Below are 14,605 nucleotides of genomic sequence, written 5' to 3' on the forward strand. Positions count from 1 at the left end.
TAATGGGATCTACAGTCTGTGACAGAAAATTGTCTATGCAGGTCTAGGTCTTCGTATAGGCCCCATATATTCGGTATTTTGACGAGTTTATGTACAATACTCACCGAAATGTTTTGAGATGTCGTATTTGAAGTTCGTAATGGATGCTATAGCCTGTGACAGAAAATTTGCTATGCAGGCCCAGGTCCTAGTATAGCTCCGATATAACAATACCTCCCTATATACGGTATTTTGATGATTTTAGCTGCATTATTCACCGTTTATTTCAAGTTTCGAATTTGAATTTGGTCTTGGCTTATGTCAAACAATGCCTTTGTAGGCCCACGTCGTATAGACCCCAACATGTTTTTAAGATTTTAATTAATTTAACGGATTTTATTATTGGAAAATTTCCAAATTCGTTCCAAGTGGTGGAGAGTATTCAAAGTTCGGCCCGGCCGATTTTTTTTTTTTTTGTTTTTGATAAAAGACTATTAACAGGAATTCCATGGTCAGAATGAAGCCAGTAAAGAAAGTCTAAATGTCAGGTGGAGCCGACTTTATGATACCCTACACCCCTTTGCATATTTAGTAAATAATCATGTAACAAAAAAAGTGATACTCGTAGCGTAGCCCGTGATACTCGTAACGTGGCCCGACGTCAAGAAAGTGGACGGAAGAAAACAGCAACATCAGCAGAAATGGTTCAAAAGGTAAAGAAGCGACTTGATCGAAACCCGCGTCGCAGTGCTCTAAAAATGGCTCGTGAGCTGAACATATCGCAATATTTCATTCGGCAAATATTGAAAAATGAGCTCGGGATAAAGCCATTGAAATTCCAAAAACTGCAAGAGTTTACACCGCAACAGAAAAAAAATAGACTCAAAAGAGCTAAAGAGTTGCTTCGCTTGGTCGAAAGTGGTGAACTGCCGAATTTGGTTGGTCATTCGTTATCCAGCAATTTGTAAGCAAACAAAATGATCGTGTTTACTTGCCAAAGAGGTCAGCTGAAAATGTGCACCTTTGTGAACAATATGCAGGTCACATTTATTATCCGATTGACATAAAATTTTTCAAACAATATTTGTTTGACCCAAGGAAGAACACTATTGAAATTGGTGATAATCGATACATATTTAGATATAGCTCCCGTATATATCTTCAACCGATTTTGGGTTAATTGTGCACCAAATGGCCAATATAAGTCCTATGATCTTAACTTTGGCACATCCCACCGAATGCAGTCTAGAAGCAAGTACATCAAATTTGGAGAAAATCGGTTTAGATATAACTATAGCTCCCATATATACGTTTCATCAGATATTTAGTACAGGACATCAGATACTGCTCGAAAATACATTTGTCGAATTTTATCGAGATCGGTTCAGATTGGGATATAGCTCCCACATATATATCTTTATCCGATATCAAGGTTATTGTTCACCAAATTGCTAATATCAACCCAAATGGACTGAATATTGGCAATTACGCCGGAATTTATCCTAGAAACTAATACATCATATTTTGTGTAAATCGGTTTAGATATAGCTTTAGCTCCCATATATATGTTTTATCCGATTTTCGGTTTAAAGTCCCTCACACACGCAATAAAAATTCCACAACAGTGATTTTTGGTACCAGACATCAGATGCGGTTCTGAAATAAGTATATCAAATTTTGTCAAGATCGTTCCAGATTTGGATATAGCTCCCGTATATATATATATTCAACCGATTTAGGGTTAATTGTGCACCAAATGGCCAATATCAGTCGAAATGACTTGCGTTTTGGCACATCGGACTGAATTCCGTCTAGAAGCAAGTACATCAAATTTGGTTGAAATCGGTACAGATCTAGCTATAGGTCTCCTATATAAATGTTTCATCCGATTTGGTATTTAAATCCCTCACATTCGTTATATGCATTCGACAACAATGATATTTGGCACCAGATATCTTGTAGAGCTCGGAAATACCTCTTCCAAATTTTTTTCAAGATTGGTTTAGATTAACCCGAAACAATTAACCCGGAGCTATATCAAGCTCCCACATATATCTTCAACCGATTTCGGGTTAATTGTGCACCAAATGGCCAATATCAGTCGAAATTACCTGAGTTTTGGCACATCGGACCGAATTCGGTCTAGAACCAATTACATCAAATTTGGTAAAAATCGGTGCAGTTATAGCTATAGGTCTTATATATATGTTTTATACGATTTGGTATTTAAGTCCCTCGTATTCGTTATCTGCATTCGACAACAATGATATTTGGTACAAGAGATCTTACACAGCTCAGAAAAACCTTTGCCAAATTTAATCGAGTTCGGCTCAGATTTGGAGATAGCTCCCATATATATCCTTTATCCGATTTCAGGCATGTTGTGCAAATAATGGCCAATAAAAGCCCAAATGAAGTGGATTTTGGGACCTACGTTTCCATTTTGTGGAACTCGGCTCCGATGTATTTTTATACCCTCCACCTTGGAAAGGAGGGTATATTAACTTTGTCATTCCGTTTGTAACATCCTTAAATATTTGTCGTAGACCCCATAAAGTATATATATTCATAATCAGCATAAAATTCTAAGTCGATTTAACGATGTCCGTCTGTCTTCTGTTGAAATCACGATACAGCCCACATTATTTGACATAGAGCGCAGAGCAATTTGTATTGTGTCTAGGAGGGTTGGTATTGAAAATGAGATATATCGGTCCACGTTTTGGTATAGTCTCCATATAACAGTACCTCCCGATATTCGGTATTTTGACGATTTATGCCACATTTTTTCACTGATTTGTCTATAGGTCCACGTTTTGGTATAGACCCCATATAAAGGTACCTCCCGATATTCGGTATTTTATTTTTTTTGCACATTTTTTCACGGATTTGTCTAAAAATTGTTATTTATTGGTCATAATGGGTTACAGCTCCTTTGGCGAAACATTGCATGTGTTGGTCCAGGATTTGGTATAGCCCCCATATAACGGTACGAACTTAATGTTTTTTTACTTGTTTTAATATAATCCTTCTCGAAATGATATCATTCACTCTATAGCACTATTATTTGACATAAAATATTAAAATTTCTCCGACAAATTTAGTGACAATCGATTCAGGTGTAGGGTATCATATAATCGGCCAAGCTCGACTTTTAATTTTTTCTGTTACTGTTTTTTTTTTTTTTTTTGAAAATCTCACTTATATTTTATGAGCACATCAACCGATTTCTATGAATAATTCAGTCGATATACAAATGGAAAATCCACTTATCTTCTAACTGAACAACGTATGATTGTCAAGGAGAATACCTATTGCATTTTCTTCGATAATATGGCCAAAACTTCCATGCGAATATGTACTGATTTCTATATTTACCTTTATTAGATTTTTAGGCAGGAACGTTTCCCCTATTTAATTTACATTTTTCTCAAATAATTTCAAATTAAAAAGTTTCCCCACAATTTGTCCTCCTCTCGACTGAGAAAATGCACTTGCTAAATAATTTAAAAATCCATTATGTTTTTATCATCATTTGAATTCCAAATAAAATCACGTAATAATCGTTGCAAGAAAACGGAATAATTTTCAATTACCAATTGTCTGGCAAAGAACACAAACAACTACTCATTTGCATCAATCTAAAGATCCATATCTTAACGTTCAATCTCAATGTTTAACCTCAATTTGTCAGCGGAATTGTTGGCAATTATTTTCAAACTCCTAAAATGGCAGAAAAATCAGTTCTGTTGACATCAAATCTCTCACACAATCACACTCAACAAATTATGTTCTAAAATTTGTAATTTTGTAATCAAATCATTTAAATTATCCCACAGACATTCTCAAATGTCGACATTCCCCATGGAGATGGCAGCTGGAATGAAAACATGATCTCTTTATCGTTTGGCTAAATCATTGTTGATGGCTGACTGGGCTAAATAGTCAGTTGTTCTTCTTCGGTTTTATGAAGCCACTCAGGATCAATTATGTTTGATTTGAAAATGTATGGTGTTCATAGAGTCCACCTCCTTCCTACTTCTCCCTCTTCCACCCTCTCTTCAACTATTCCTCACATGGAAAATTAATAAATACCTCTGTGAAAATCCATCATTGGACAGGCATGCCATCTCGAAGAATTTTACGATCGGTAGTAAAATTTCTAGTATTAAAATCCATTTAGATTGTCGTTCAGTGATTGCTGAAATGACGAACAAATGATTGTTCGATAATAATCTGGTTAGGTGTTGGCAGAAGTCTTCTTCTTCGCACTAAGCTCCACCTTATTTGGCAAGAAGCGCGAGATGAAAAGCAGTTGTTGTTCTATAAAATTTCTATTTTTCCACTTGCCTAGTTTTGTGAGGAGAGCAATAAATTGGATGTGCCACTTCGAATAGAGCATATCCTGTTTAGAGGTTTTATAGCACACATTCTGTCTGGAGGTGTTGCAATCGAGGCCGGATGCCTGGAAATTTTTTTTTTTTTTTTTTCAAAATAGATGGTTATTATGAAGTTGTAGAAGAAGATGGATGTACAGTGGCTCAGTGGAAAGATGATATATTCACACAAAAAAGATCAAACCCACTTCAGCTTTATCTTGCCTAGAAGGAAGGTTTCATACAGACCTGGCTGTAAGACTCCATTCAGCTAGCCTAGAAAGAGTGGCTCACTTCAGCTCGCCTAGAAAAAGTGGCTCACTTCAGCTCGCCTAGAAAGAGAGGCTCACTTTAGCTTCAGATCGCTTAGAAAGAGAGGCTCACTTCAGCTTAAGATCGCCTGGAAAGACAGGCCTTCTTCAGCTTCAGGTCACTTCAGCTCGCCAAGAAAGATAAGCTCACTTAAGCTCGCCAAGAAAGAGAGGCTCACTTTAGCTCGCCAAGAAAGAGAGGATCACTTCAGCTCGCCTAGAAAGAGATTCTCACTTCAGCTTGCCTAGAAAGAGAAGATCACTTCTTCTATAAGCAATTTTAGCTTTTCTATCAGAGGGCCTTTAGCTCTTCCATGAAAAGACCTCAGTGTTTTCCATAAGAAGACCTCAGGGTCTTCTATGAGAAGACCTCCAGGTCTTCTATGCGAAGACCTCCAGGTCTTATATGAGAAGACCTCCAGGTCTTATATGAGAAGACCTCCAGGTCTTCTATGAGAAGACCAGCAGGTCTTCTATGAGAAGACCTCCAGGTCTTCTATGCGAAAACCTCCAGGTCTTCTATGCGAAGACCTCCAGGTCTTCTATGAGAAGACCTCCAGGTCTTCTATGAGAAGACCTCCAGGTCTTCTATGAGAAGACCTCCAGGTCTTCTATGCGAAGACCTCCAGGTCTTCTATGCGAAGACCTCCAGGTCTTCTATGCGAAGACCTCCAGGTCTTCTATGAGAAGACCTCCAGGTCTTCTATGAGAAGACCTCCTGGTCTTCTATGAGAAGACCTCCTGGTCTTCTATGAGAAGACCTCCAGGTCTTCTATGAGAAGACCTCCAGGACTTCTATGAGAAGACCTCCAGGTCTTCTATGAGAAGACCTCCAGGTCTTCTATGAGAAGACCTCCAGGTCTTCTATGAGAAGACCTCCAGGTCTTCTATGAGAAGACCTCCAGGTCTTCTATGAGAAGACCTCCAGGTCTTCTATGAGAAGACCTCCAGGTCTTCTATGAGAAGACCTCCAGGTCTTCTATGAGAAGACCTTCTATGAGAAAACCTCCAGGTCTTCTATGAGAAAACCTCCAGGTCTTCTATGAGAAAACCTCCAGGTCTTCTATGAGAAGTCCTCCAAGTCTTCTATGAGAAGTCCTCCAGGTCTTCTATGAGAAGTCCTCCAGGTCTTCTATGAGAAGTCCTCCAGGTCTTCTATGAGAAGTCCTCCAGGTCTTCTATGAGAAGTCCTCCAGGTCTTCTATGAGAAGTCCTCCAGGTCTTCTATGAGAAGTCCTCCAGGTCTTCTATGAGAAGACCTCAAGGCTCTCCTATGAAAAGACCTCCAGGCTCTACTATGAAAATGCCTCCTGGTCTTCAAGGAGAAGACCTCCAGGTCTTGTATGGGAAGACCTCCAGGTCATCTATGAGAAGACCTCCAGGTCTTCTATGAGAAGACCTGCAAGTCTTCTGTGAGAAGACCTCCAGGTCTTCTATGAGAAGACCTCCAGGTCTTCTATGAGAAGACTTCCAAGTCTTCTATGAGAAGACCTCCAGGTCTTCCAAGTCTTCTATGAGAAGACCTCGAGCTCTTCGATGAGAAGACCTCGAGCTCTACTATGAGAAGTCCTCGAGCTCTTCTATGTGAAGACCTCAAGGCTCTTCTATGAGAAGACCTCATGGTCTTCTATGGGAAAAATTAAACCTTTTATAGGAGGACCTATTTTTACCTATCGCTACCCACTGTCTCAAGCTCTTGCATTTGCTTCAATTTTTATCGAATCGAAATAATTTCAGTTCTACTAACCCATTTCAAGTATGGTAAACAGGGTTGGTGTGTTAATGATAATTATGATGACCGGGGAGGCTACAATGGACTTTTGGCTACACCCAGATAGCTACTCCGCCTGACACATTGATTTATGTGCATTTGCATCGTGTGTTATAGCTTCATTTAATCGCTGGTTAAGTGTTATGATCTTTTAAGGTTAATAGTTTATTTTTAGATGCTGCACGTTTCGGATGTGGAGCAGTTTTCGCAATCGCCTCTGCCATTCATATTTTGCCATATCTTGGCATTTGCATCTTTGTAACATGTGTTCTTTGTAACGTCTGTCGTGCTTCCATGGATATATGGCTTTGCTAAGATGTTGGCATTAGTGTTGTTTTTGTAATTCCAACAATAATAGTTCTTAGGCAATGGTACACGTTTTCCACAATCACAGCCCAAGAAAATGATGCTGCAGCTAAAAGATGTTCGTTTGCTGTGATCTTCGTCGTTACTTTGGCAAATACTTCGATTTCAACTGACCGACCAGCAATGAACTGATCTGAACTTCTTGTCTTGGCGTTTCGTTCGCCATTCCGTAACAGTTAAACGGTTCTATGTTCGGTTCATAAACTCGTTAATTGTTGTTAACACCAGGCTGGGTTGGTTGGCCGGTCGGTCATTTATCATCATCAGAGTCGTCGTCGTCATGTCTGCTCATCATTATTTCTTCGTTTGTAACATTCACAGATGTGTGTGTGAGTGTATTGCTTACCCTGCTACCAGATTTGAAGCAAATCTCCGTTTTTCTTTGGCCACAATTGTTGAGAAATATTTCGACCATTATTCGGTTGACAGCTTTAAATTTTGTTTTTTGAAAATCGATATTGTAATACCGTAAACTGTAACGCCATAATTCTTAGAAAGTAACATCTCTATTTGTTCTTTTGTGGAATCTGGTGCATCTGTGGAAGAACATTGATGGCATATAAAGACTTGAACTATTTTTGGTTGCAATTCTGCTGCATAGAACGTGGCATATTGTTCAGAATTCAGTTACAGTTGGAAATATTTGTAAATGATAAATGGCTGTGATTTGAGTAACATAACTAACTGAAACGGTTTTCCGTACAAGACATATTACTTGTGTGTTAGAAATTTAGCGTTCTTCCCTAATTTTGGAGAATTTTTTGAATATGTGGAGGTATGAATACACCTATTTGGTGATCATATTTTGAAATTTTTTTGACTTATCCAAAAAGCGTTATTGGCCTTCCCTATTCCCTATCTCCAAATTATTTTTGAAAGAAGTCGATCTTATGTAAGAAAACCTCTACCTAAACTCTTGACATGCTTGTAAAGCAGTTACAAGTTGTGTTTTATCCGCCATATTAATTCCTCTTTGTTTTTTAAGCCCCTAAGTAGTTTTACGGTCCAAACTTTCTTTACGGACCAATATATATAGCCAAAGTGTTCAAATGTTTGGGTCATATGTAGAATCATTTGTACAAACTATAGGCAATGTCGGTCGACATTTTGGAATAGCCCCCAAATAAGGGTATACCTCGATATGAAGTATTTTTAGATCCTACCCATATTTTTCATACTAATATCGGCAAATTTTGGTCATTTCAGATCTAAGTAAGAAGAAACCATCCTTGCAAAAAATATAAATATAAGCCCAGGTATAGGTTTCATCCTCATTGATTTGGCGCTTAAGCATCTTGGTTTATAAGGGTGCAGAAAACCTTTTCGAAATTTTTCAGAGTACCGCTCATATTAAGGTACCTCCTGATTTTACCTATTTCGAGGGTCTAGAATACGTATTTGGTATTGGTGAGTATCATGGTGGAGATTTCGTGTGAGCGGGCCAATATTATCCATTCTCTTCAATTTAAATAAGATATGTTATAATTTTTCAAAAATGTTGAAATATGAGTGAGGAGCCAGCTATAGTGGAAATATGTATTCCACTTCATCTTATACTGATAAAAATATTTGAATATGCAAAATTTAAAGAAAATCGATTTTTTTAATTTCATGCTAATAATTGTTAATCAAAATTGTAAATTCCATATTTCTGCCATATCTCAGGTTAAAATAAATGTTTAGATTACCAAGTTTGGAAAGAATCACTGACTTGCCATGCAAGTTATGAGAGATAAGTATTCACAATTTTGACCTGTTATGGCGGAGTTATCGAGGACCATATTCATGCCAGTTTATTTATTATTATTTTCTTTTATAAAAATACTGAAATGCATTGAGTTTGAAAGGAATCGGATTTCGAATTTTATAAATTTCATGGTTTTCCTTTCTTTTACCCGTTGTGGGGGAAGTACCAGAACAAGTCAACCGATATATCCCATCTTCACATCAAATCTTTTGTTATCAACAGTGTTGCGATGTGTGAGAATCTGCATTTTAAGAGAAATGTAATTATTCAAAATTTTGACCCGTTGTGGAGGAAGTACCAAAAGGAGTGCTCCGACATGTCCCTCCTTTATATCTGAATTTGTGTTGATGGAGTTTAAAAGGAATCGGATGCATATTTCGCCTTTTATGAGTTTCATGATTATTCAAAATTTTGACCCTTTGTTGGGGAGGTACCAGAACTAGTGGTCCCACCTATCTCATCTTCATACCAGGCCTAGAGTTGTCAGAAACATTGGGAAATGCTAAATTTGAAGACAATTGGACTCTTATTCCATATTTAACAAGCATTGAGATTATTCAAAATCTTGAACCTTTGCGAGGAAAGCATTAGAGGGAGTGGTTCTTATTATCCATTTCCTCACCTAAACCACCACAAAGGCAAATATTAGGATTTGCAAAGTTTCAACAAAATCAGATGAACTTTTCGGGTTCTATGAATAAATTATTTACTGTGAAATTTTTGACCCTTTTTGGTGGGAGGTACCAGAAGGAGTGGACCGAAATAGCCCATCTTGATAATAGTATAAAATTTGGACCAAACCCGACACTTCCTTCGAGAGTTATCGTGCGCACCAGCTAGACAGACGGACGGCCACCACTAGGTCGACTCCAAATGTAATAAAACGAATTTTGTTTAAAGAATACTAGAAACTAAAGAAAACAATTTACCGTAACACTGGTAGCGTAGCCCGACGTCAAAGAAGTGGACGGAAGAAAACAGCAACATCAGCAGAAATGGTTCGAAAAGTAAAGATGCGATTTGATCGAAACCGCGTGGCTCGTGACCATTTTTCGGCCACTGAACATATCACAATATTCCATTCGGCAAATATTGGAAAAAGAGCTCAGGGTAAAGCCATTGAAATTCCAAAAAAAGTGCAAGAATTTACACCGCAACAGCAGAAAATAGACTCAAAACAGGTAAAGAGTTGCTTCGCTTGGCCGAAAGTGGTGAAGTGCCGAATTTGGTTTTCTTCGATGAGAAAACATTCGTTGTCCATCAGTTTGTAAACAAACAAAATAATCATATTTACTTGCCAAAGAGGTCAGCTGAAAATATGCACCTTCGGTTGGCCACCAGAACTCAAGTGCCGGCCATGGTTATGGTCGCCATAACAGCCAATGGTCGCTCTCCGCTCGTATTAATTGACCGTGGCATCAGAATAAATGCCGAATATTATCGTGAAAATATTCTGGAGGGTGTATTAAAGCCTTGGGCACGCAAACATTTTGGCCGCAGACCTTGGACATTCCAACAGGACTCAGCACCATCACACTCAGCACGCGCAACCCAAGAATGGTTACAAAATTAGGTTCCTCGCTCATTTCTAGCTCACAATGGCCACCAAAATCACCGGATACCAATCCGTTGGTCTATTGTGTCAGGAGTATTTAAAAAGCAAGGTTGGCAACAAAAAATACTAAAGTGTCGATCACCCCAAGCAAGCGCTCCGCCGGGAATGGGCCAAAATACCGCAGAGCAGCGTGTGACGGTTTCATTGGCCGTTTGAAGGCTATAATTCGTACCAAAGGTGACCAATTCGAAAAAATCTAACATTTTATGCTATTTCCGACATTTTTTGCTTTTATTCAATAAAATTTAATAAAAAAAATAAAAATTATGTCATTTGACTTTCTCGCAGTTATTTTATCTCACTCTGTAAGGGTACATGCCGATATATGGTATTTTTATGATTTTTGCCACATTTTCCCACTTGTTTGTCTAATAAATGGTATTTGTTGTTTGTAATGGGTTCTAGCTTCGGTGACAGAACATTTGTTATATAAGTCCACGTTTTCGTAATGCCTTCCGATATTCGGTATTTTGATGGTTTTAACCACACGTTTTCCTTAGATTTGTCCAAACAAATGGTGTATGTATTTGTTTACGCTGGCGGAACATTGCATATCTAGGTCAACGTTATCGTGAAGCCCCTGTATAAGGGTACCTGCCGATATTCGGTATTTTGATGGTTTTTCCCCATATTTTTCCACGGATTTGTCTAAAAATTGTTATTTGTAGTTCGTAATGGGTTCTAGCTCCGGTAGTAGAACTTTGAATATCTAGGTCCACGGTTTTATATAGCGAAGATATAACGGTATTCGGTATTTTGACAATTTAATTTACATTTTCAAATCGATTTGTGTGACATTTGATATTTGTACTTCATAATGGGTTCTACAACCGGTGTCAAAACATTGTCCATATAAGACATCGGTTACCATACAACGGTTCGGCATTTCATATGTAGACCTACATTCGGTATTTTGACGACGATATTAAGTAAAATTTGGTGTTTAAGACTAGCAATAGATTACCACCTTGTAGTATAAAATTTTTTATAAAGGCTCCTGGTTTGGTTTGGCCCCCTTGTAGCGGTTCCTACCACTATATTGTTTTTTGAAAACTCTAACTGCATTCTCCTACTGATATTACTGGAATTTATATATAGTTTGTTTACCTAATGTTGGAAGGTATTAGAAGTCCGTCCCGGCCGAACTTAGTGGCTTTTTATTTAACCTGATATTTATTAAAACCACATATTAGATGTTTAAAAACAAAAAAAAAACATATTTTTTTTTTCTTTCCAAAAAACTTGTTCTTTCATGGAAAAATATAGGTCAATCCATAGTTCTATTGTATGGTTTCCTCACACTTTCATAAATTTCGATTAATTTTCTCAAAATTTTCCTATCAACAATTTTTTGAGTTCACTTCAAAAACCGATATTAATAAACTTTCTTTGTTATGCAAATTAATTTAACAAAAAGGCCTATTAACAATAATACCACTATTGATGTTGTTGCCGTTTTGTTTCTTTGACTTCAACAAATCTATGGAAAACTGATGGAACAATTAAAACAAAGAGAGGAAAATTTCACTTGTTTTGTTAGCTTTTCTTATGGAGATGTTGTTGTACAACAACATATGTTGTTGTTGTTGATGGGTTAGTTACTATTATTGGTATCAGGCGGGCTGACTGGCTGGCTGACAGACTATTTATGTTGCAGTCATAACGGTCACTTTATTTTTTGAAACGGCCAATGGATATGGCTTTGAAAAGTTAGGGGAAATTGCTTGAAAATAACAAAAAATACAAATCATTTATCAGACACACTCACGGTTTTCTTGTTGTTGTTTTTCTTTGTTTACAATATTTTCTATAAGTTTTCACACACACACACACATAGGTACCACTCTTTGCAATATAAATATTATATTTTTTTAATTCATTAATGCATTTTTCCTTCTTTGATTGTTGGCTAAATGGTTGGTTGGTTGGCTGCCTGGCTGGCGGTCAGACTAGCTGATTATCTGCTTTTGTTGTGGTTATTGTTGGTTTTGTGTTTTGACCAAAACTGTAAACTTCACTGTAATCGTAAATAATAATTGGACCGATAAAATGCATTTAAACAGATTATTATAGCCTTCTTGGTTGGGGCCAGCAACAGCACTAAAACTTCACAGATTTCAACATTTTTATTTTTATTTTCATTAAATTTTTCTAGACTTTTTTTTCGTTATTAACTTCCTTTCTTCTTATTCCTTCCTTCTCATCACATAATTCCAATGAAAATTTCCAAATCATTAACATAACAATTTCAATCTAAACTATCGGTTTTCACATTCTTCTTTTTTTAACGAATCACAATTTTTTTTATTCTTAAAACGACTTTCAAAATTTATGAAGATTTTCAAACAAATACCATTGTTTAGATTCTTGATGATCAAATAAATTGCACGTCTGGTTTTTAACACCGCCGCACTCTGTGTTTTTGTTTTTGGGAGTAAGTGAGTGAGCGAGTGATAAATCAATCGAATCCGTCTTGGTCTTCACATTAAAGGCCACCCGAATGCCGTTTGTTTGTGTGTCTGTTCGTTTGCACTTAGTTTGGAAATTTGCTCAAATCGAGTTTTCCATTTCGTAGAAAATAAGTTTTCTCTCTTGCTCGCTCGATCTATCTTTCTATCTCTTCCCGTTCCCGTTGTTCCCCGTTTTTGCCGTGTTTTTTTTTTAAGTTTTGTAGTCGAGTTAAGCTTTGAAACGGAGCAACCGAGCATCAGCCAACAAGCCGTTGTGTGGTGTGTTTACTTTAAGCCTCAAATGAAGACTGATTTCTATCATCCGCCTGGTTAGACGATGAGCGCTGAAAATGGTAACAAAAACGTTTGTGGTTGCGACGATGGCTGCTGTGATTATTGCAGTGGCAGTTAGTGGAGGCCATATGGCAGCAAATGAACCGGATACCTACAGCGCTGAGGGAAGTCGTATGTAACTTTGGTGGATCAAAGAGAGGCTCAAACATTGCAAAATTGTTTTGGCATTTGGTGCCAAAATCTTAAGTTCAAGAAAACGAGAAAATCAAGGGTCAGAAATTCTGCTACACATGTAGATCATTCTAGGGTTGGGGAGTCGAAGTAGAGCAATTTTGTTGGAATGCGAGTTAGGCAATTTTATTGGAGTAGAAGTCGTAAAAAATCGACACCGCCTGAAGCCTAATATACACATAATGTTAGTGTCATATGTAAAGCAACTTTTTCTACATTTTTGTTAAGTATTTTAATATATACAGGGTGAAATAAAAAAACTGCAACAAAGTCAAACGCCATAATTTAAATCTTTTTATACCCTCAGCCATATGGCTACAGAGGGTATATATCATTTGATACGGCCAAAACGTGCCTAGTTTTTAAATTTTATTGAATGAAATCAAAAAATGTCGGAAATAGCATCAAATTTTAGAATAAGTTCAGAGTTGGTCGAATTGCTCTGAGGTATTTTGGCCCATTCCCGCCGAAGCACTTGCATGAGGTGATCGACACTTTGGTATTTTTTAGTGCCAACCTTGCTTTCCAATATACTCCAGACACAATAGTCCAAAGGATTGGTATCCGGAGATTTTGGTGTCAATTTTGCGCTGGAAATAATGCGAGGAACCTCATTTTGCAATCATTCTTGGGTGGCGCGTGCTGAGTCCTGTTGGAATGTCCAAGGTCTGCGGCCAAAATGTTTGCGTGCCCAAGGCATTAATACACCCTCCAGAATATTTTCGCGATAATATTTGGTATTTATTCTGATGCCATGGTCGATTAATACGAGTAGATAGCGACCACAGGCTGTTATTGTGGCCCACACCATCACCATGGCCGGCGCTTGAGTTCTGGTGGCCAACCGAAGCTGACCTCTTTGGCAAGTAAACACGATAATTTTTTTGTTTACAAACTGCTGGAAAACGAATGTTTTCTCATCGAAGAAAACCAAATTCGGCAGTTAACCACTTTCGGCCAACCGAAGCAACTCTTTAGCTCTTTTTAGTCTATTTTCTTTCTGTTGCGGCGTAAGTTCTTGCACTTTTTGGAATTTCAATGGCTTTACCCCGAGCTCATTTTGCAATATTTGCCGAATGGAGTATTGCGATATGTTCAGCTCACGAGCTATTTTTCGGCCACTGCGACGCGGGTTTGGATCAAGTCGCTTCTTTACTTTTCGAACCATTTCTGCTGATGTTGCTGTTTTCTTCCATCCACTTCCTTGACGTCGGGCTACGCTACCAGTATAATGGAAACGAGCGATAATATGAGATACAAAAGATTTATTTACATTTAAATGCCGGAGTGCTCTAACGATAGCCACTTGTGGTTTTCCAGCCAAATATAAAGAAATCACTCTATCACGCTTGAATTCCATCACGAATAACTTTTTTCTGGAAAATTCTCACCAAAAATGATTTTGTACGCTTGTAAACAATATAATGAGCTGTCACTGGAGAAATTTTAACAGTTGTCGGACGAG

This window comes from Musca domestica, unplaced genomic scaffold (assembly GCF_030504385.1).
Source record: "Musca domestica strain aabys unplaced genomic scaffold, Musca_domestica.polishedcontigs.V.1.1 46, whole genome shotgun sequence".
NCBI lineage: Eukaryota > Metazoa > Arthropoda > Insecta > Diptera > Muscidae > Musca > Musca domestica.